The 7,064-nt window shown below is 35.8% G+C and overlaps 1 pseudogene across 1 annotated transcript; it reads right to left on the reverse strand.

Moving 5' to 3' along the window:
• Window positions 1-810: 810 nt before the first annotated feature.
• On the reverse strand, window positions 811-4,475 carry LOC143587615 (serine hydroxymethyltransferase 4-like; annotated as a pseudogene). Its single transcript, XR_013144928.1, has 5 exons — window positions 4,344-4,475; window positions 3,360-3,765; window positions 2,212-2,602; window positions 1,319-1,420; window positions 811-1,229 (listed from the first exon to the last, which is right to left on the reverse strand). The product of XR_013144928.1 is annotated as a serine hydroxymethyltransferase 4-like (transcript).
• Window positions 4,476-7,064: the final 2,589 nt, after the last annotated feature.

The raw sequence follows: 7,064 nt of genomic DNA on the forward strand, positions 1-7,064 counted from the left end.
ATTAAAAAAAAACCTAGCCAAGTTTAAATTTGAACCTCTGGAACTTGAGGTGTATAGAACCGGTTTTAAACTCAAACCGAACCGGTTTGGTAATTGCTGGTCAAAACCGGTTTGACTCAAACCAGTTCGGTTTATAAACCGGTTTAGAAGTAAGATACGCTGGACTGGTCACGTCGGTTCGGTTCAGTTTATAAACCAGTTTAGTATATCTTAAGAGGAACCGGTCCTGAAACTGACGATTTGGGTAGGTTTGGGAACCGATTTAGATGAAACCGGTTTTAAACCGAAACCAGTTTAGTTCAGTTTGCCTAAAACCGGTTTTTTTTGTACACCTCTAGACTAGAATCAAACCAAGCTACTAAGAAACAATACTTGGCCCAACCACTCCTTAAGGCCCATTTAAACAATGAAACCAATGACCCTTGAAACCCAATAAAGAACCCTCTTTCCGAAACACCCAAACAGATAGTGGCCGAAACAGACTTCTTTGTCGAGGAATTAAACACGCATGTGTTACTGTTTAAGAAATCGACTGTTTAATTAAACATGTCATATTCAGGTTAACTGGTTGTATCATCTTTTACCTGTTTAACACGATACATAACACATTATGCTTGCTCTACAATCTCATGTGGAAGATATTGTACATCTCTCTTTCTAGTACCGTAAACAAGTTAAACATGAACAAACTGTATTTTATAACTTTTATAAATACAAATTGTAACAAGTCGTCTCAAAACATAGAAACACAGTCAAAATAACTTGAAACAAACCATCAAAACAATTTAATATTTTCTGCTAAAAAATATGAATAGAAAATCACTACTCTACATAAATGGAAGTGTAAGATATGTGACACTGTATTATCTCCCAACCAAATCATACATTTTCGATCAAACATATCTTATAAATCATTAAAAAAACACCAGAAAATGTTACTAATAAAAACATAAACAATCATTACATAGATCTCTTCATCTTTTCTCAACCCTTGTACTTCATGTCGGCCAACGAGAACCCAGGCATGTCAAACGAACCAGAAAACTTCTCCACGTCAACCTTAAGTTGTTCGATCTCCTTGTTGTTCACCAATCCCTTGTTGAAATCCTTCAACAATTTCCCAAATTCCTTCTGAATTTTTAAAGTGATTTGAATTGCACGGTGAAGAAACTCGCCAATTTGCTCAAAATCCTTCTCGACTAAACCCCTTGAGGTCATTGCAGGTGTACCTAACCAAACACCATTTAAATTCATTCAAAAATCACTATCTACCACCAAACCCCAAAAATAAAAAAGAAGTATGAGCGAAAAAACATACCAATACGAACGCCTCCAGGAGCCAAAGCACTACTGTCACCAAACACAGCATTTTTGTTCACTGTGATGTTGGCAAGATCACAAAGCTTCTCGACCTTGTTGCCTGCAAAACCAGACCAATGTATGTGAGAATCAATAGCATGTAACAGTTGTAATTTGGTTGTACGAGCCAAGCCGCTCGTGAGCCAATCCAGATTGGCTCGCTAAAAGCTCGAATCAAACAGTAGCCTAAAAATAAGCTTGATTAATAAATGAGCCCGGGCCCAAGCTTCACTTATCGACAGCTCGAGCTGGCTCACAAGCCTAAATGAGCCTACTATTTATATACCTTTTTTATCATACTAAATATGTATTTGTATAATAAATTTGCATAATAATAATTATTATATATTAGATTATGACAAAAATAACTATATGTTATATATAAAAATTATAATTAAAATACATATAAAGAGAGCTAAAACATATACAAATTAATACATAAATTATAAACGAGCAAAGCCCGTAATTCAATTATCAAGCTCAACACGGCTCACAATCCCATACGAGCCAATTATTTATATAATTTAATATAATAAAGATATGTTTATATGATAATGATTATTAAAAATAAAAAATATGGCATAATTATGTTATATATGTACAATTTATAATTAAAATATATATAAAAATTGTTAAAAATGTATATAAACTAATTAATTAAAACTGTAAACGAGGCGAGACCAAGACGAGCTCGAGCTTCAAAAATAGAGCCCGAAACGAGCCAGGTTAAAGCTCTCGTAAGAGAAACAAGCACGAGCTCGATCTCGAGATCTCATGAGTTAAACAAGTTGAGCTCGAGATCCGCTCGTTTACACCCCTAATTGTGGTGTGGTGTCAGCCATGACTCCTTACCGGTCAAGCCAAGAGGACGAAGGTCCCACAAAACAAGATGGTTTTCAGTTCCACCAGTCACAAGCTTGTAGTCTTTGCTCATCAAATAATTACCAAGCGCAACCGCATTGGCTCTAACTTGCTTAGCATACGCCTTGAACCCAGGGGACATGGCTTGTTTCAATGCAACCGCTAGCGCACCAATCTGGTGGTTGTGTGGACCACCCTGCAGAGCTGGGAAAACTGCAAAATTGATCTTGTCTTCAAAATCATAAACCGCATCTTCCGGTTGACCCTTCTTTGGTGGCTTTGGACCATTGCGGTAAAAGATCATATCGGCTCGTGGGCACCTTAGACTCTTGTGTGTGGTGGTTGTAACCACATCACAATACTCAAACGGATCCGCAGCTTCCTATTAAACCTCAAACAAATATCAATCAAGATAATCATGTTTAACAAACCATGTTCTGATCCAAATTTATAATAAGCATCTTAACAAAAATTTCATTTGTCTTATCCTCTACTTTTATACACCTGTAATCATAGTTGTTAATAGCACTCACTGCGACAATTAGGTTTTTTTATTAATATTAAAAACATAAATTTAGGCATTTTAATTGACCAAACAGCCCCAATCTTCACCAATTGCATCGTAAAAACTTAAATTTGTGACTAAAACCCTAATTTTTTAAAAAAAGTTCTAATACGTTATCGCTAAACATCAAATAGCGCCTGTTGTTTCATTGGTATCGCTACGTACCGTATTACCGTATAGGTAGCTTGTCACTAGTGACCGCTATTCGCTATTAACAACTATTATTTGTATTGAATTATAATTTAAAACCCTAAATACGGATAATATTCATCTGAATTTGCAAATCTAAATTGAGTTAACTTAATTTTCAAATTCAGTCTCTCTAGATTTATAGATCTGTATCAATCCAAAACCGAAATGTGAATAATGTTCATCTTAACTTGAAAATCTAAATTAAAGCATCTAATTACTTATTCAAATTAACTTCACCGAGCCTCTAAATTTAAACACCTGCATCAAATTGAAACCCGAAACATGAATAATGTTCATCTAGTTTTGCAAATCTAAATCACAGCATCTAATTACCTATCCATATTAACTTAATCCTCAAAGCCAAACACAACATAATAATTACCTGTGCAGCAACAAGGCCACTAATATGAGCCATATCACACAACATCAACGCGCCAACCTTATCCGCAATCTCCCGAATCCTCTTATAATCCCAATCTCTCGGGTACGCACTGCCTCCACATATAATCAACTTAGGCCTAAAATCCAAGGCCTTCTCCTCCATCTTCTCGTAATCGATATAACCCGTACTCGAATTCACCTTATACGGCAAACTCTCAAAATAAATCGACGTGGCCGAAATCTTCTTTCCACCCGAAGTATAATACCCATGTGTCAAATGCCCGCCAGATGGCAAATCCAGCCCCATGATCCGATCATGCGGGTTTAACAACGCGGTGTAGGCTGCAAAATTAGCGGGCGACCCGGAGTAGGGCTGGACATTGACACCCCATCTTGTTGGATCCAACCTGTAGGTAGGAGGTAGGACTGTCATTTTTAATCGAAACCCAAACTAGCCTAACCCGAAGAACCCAAGCCCAAGAAAATGCCAGCCTAAACCCAAACCAAAGCAAATTGGTTGGTTCTTGAGTTTGATTTCTAGGTTTCAAGTCAGACTAAAAAAACCCAAATATTTTTTTTAAACATGATAGGCACCATATCATTATTAGGTGGTAGGGATGAGATCGGTACCGAAAATCCCGATCCCAAAAATTGCAACTTCTTGGTACTGGTATTGAAGGTGAAATTCAGGAAATACCGCTACCTACAAGTACCGAAACTCACAACTTTGGTACCGTTACCAATAGCGAATTTGCTCATACGTATACAGAACACTCTACGTTCTACGTGTGGCATCTATTCCCATCCCACCATAACATTGCATAACGTTGATCAATTCGATAAGTTTTCAATTTATGGCTAATAGTATGTTGTTTGATTGGGTTATGTTAATAAATATATTATTCAGTTATTTACGAATATGCTTCTTTAATTTTAATTTGTTTCGGGTCTAAATTTAAAAACCGAAACCCGAAAACAGCCTTACCTGTACGCTTGTAAAGCGCGGGGCGCGGCAAATGTTTTCGATCTGGTCAATAAACTCATTACCACCATAGTATCGGTTACCGGGCATGCCTTCGGAGTATTTGTTTGTCAAGAGGGGTGTTGCCCCAAACATTGACGGGATCCATTTCAAAGATTAGAAACAGGGGTGGTTCGAGGGGTTTTGGAAGTATTTATAGGAGAGTGGGTGTTTAGGAGGTTACAAGGTCAGTCCTTGAAGTTTTGGTGCTTTTCTTTTTTGTTTCTGTTGGCTTCGCGTTGATACCGATTATTTGAGGTTACCAGTTTGGTATTTGTATTTATCGAATTTTTGCCTACTTTGTTGCTACCGAACCAAACGTTTTTGATACCGGTATTAAGTTTTTGGAAAATTCGGGATCGGTACCAGTATGATATTGAGCTCATGTCTGTTGTAAGGGTATTAGATCTTGGGTTGATAATATGAAAACAGTATGAATTTGAGAATTTTGTTAACATTTTTTTTAATGGCTAAATATGCAAAACCAAAACGAAAACCACCTAACCGGTAGCTAGGAGCCAACATACGAAAAGAAAAACAAACACAAAGTATCAAGCATATGATTCCGAACATAATATTTGTATTTGTGAGTTAACACGAATACGATTTGTTTTACCTTCGTATTTTCATTATATTATTTAAATGTTAATACTTTAAAATCAGAAGCATGCATAAATAAAATACAAATGTAAATAAAACAATCATGTTTAAATTACAAAACATAGTAAAAGAATTATTTTCTAACTTTTAAAGTTTTGGCACAAAAGTTAAAATTATAACATAATAGACATTTATAAAGAAAAATGTATATATATGTAAATGTAACTAGATATGAATTTGATAGGTTGGCCTATACCCTCTCAAATTAGCTTAACTTGTTTGTGGTTTCAATCTAAATCTTTTTGCGCCAAGCGTAGACCTATAAATTTTTTGTTAAGCTTGTGGCGTGTTTTTGTGTCATTTCAGAAATCTACAATTCCACCTAACTTACATATATATTTCTTATTTATTTGTTTAATAAATTGAAAAAATAAAAAAGTGTACTCATATTTTTTTTGTTATTTGAAGACTTGAAGTCATTAATATATGTTTGTTTGATTGTGTGGGTTTAAATTAGCCAACGTTACCAGCATGGTTTAGGTTTTCTGTTTCATGTGTAATGAGTCGTTATCAGCAGCGATTGAATAGGAACTTGGACGATGTCAATATTTAAAGTTGGTGGATGGTTGGTGAAAAGGGCGTATTGGTCTTTTTCAACTTAGTACTTCTTTTTTTTTCTTACTGTGTCTCGTTAGCTCAACCGGTTGAGGGTAATACCGAGCATAAAGTCACAAACTATAACACTGTATTTTTAAGTTTTTTTTATGGGCTTGAAAAAGAAAAAATAAGAAAACTTTACTTTTTTCATTTTTGAGTTTTTTTTTTTGAAAGAAAAGAAAAATAATGAAAATAAAAGTTAGGGCTTTTTTTCTTCAAAACTTTTCAACCAAATATTGTCTGATTGTGAATGAAAAGTTTATAGCTCATTACCATATTACTAATTTACTATATCTCAATTCTCTTGTTCACGTTACAATGACATAATTGTAAAGTTATAATTTTTTTCCTATATTTTCCTTCCAAACTAACTCAAAAATGTAATTAACACTTTCTTTTCTTTTATTTTATTTTAACTCGGGAATGTTTTTTAAATATATAATTTATTCTCCTTTCTTTCTATATCCAATCTTATTGTAACATCCCCAAAATGCCAATCCAAAAATGACATGTTAGTAAAACTAAAGGGGTTTAAAAATAAAAATCCTGATTTATTGACACATCGCGGTACGCGATGGGCATAGCCAAAGAGGCCATCGCGATACGCGATGGTCCTTGATGACACATCAACACGTGTCACCCGGAGGTGACACGTGGCATACGTCACGACACGTGGCAGGCCACGTGTCAACACGTGGCAGAGCGTGTCTTAGAAAATGACATGTGTCCGCCACGTGGCAACACGTGGCAGAGGGTGGTTAAGACAGTGACATGTGTCCGCCACGTGGCGACACGTGGCACTCTCTGAATGTAACAATTCGGGTTTTTCATGTTTCTAACCTCAAGAAGTGTCTTGCCGATGGTAATCTCCACATCCCTCTCGATGAAGTTAGTATTGATGAGACTATGCATTTCGTTGAGCAACCCGTTGAGATTATGGATCATATGGATAAAGTTACTAAGCGAAGCCGCATTCCGTTGGTGAAAGTTCGTTGGAATTCTAAGCAAGGCGCCGAGTTTGCGTGGGAGCGTGAGGACCAGATGAAACTCAAGTATCATCATCTTTTCGTTGCTGATTCTCTAATTTCGGGACGAAATTCCCAAAAGTAGGGGATACTGTAACAATTCGGGTTTTTCACCTTTTCATTTGTAACCGTTACCCGACCCATTTACGGGTCTAGGCTTCATCATTAATAAATTCCCGCATTTATCGAGTTATAAATTATTATTATTATAATTATATTTAAACTATTTAACGTTGACACTTTTACCCCTAAATATAAAGTTTAAACCATTCTGTGTCCATCATCAAACCTTAGGGTCCTAGCTGCAAATATGGTTATAATCCATATTGTAAAATGGGTATCCATTACCAAAACCCGACCCACATTCATGTTTCTTGAACCCTACTCTAATAATCATCAATTT

Source organism: Bidens hawaiensis, unplaced genomic scaffold (genome assembly GCF_021521415.1).
Source record: "Bidens hawaiensis isolate Kalapana, Puna unplaced genomic scaffold, B.hawaiensis_p1.1 tig00035616_1, whole genome shotgun sequence".
Classification (NCBI taxonomy): domain Eukaryota; kingdom Viridiplantae; phylum Streptophyta; class Magnoliopsida; order Asterales; family Asteraceae; genus Bidens; species Bidens hawaiensis.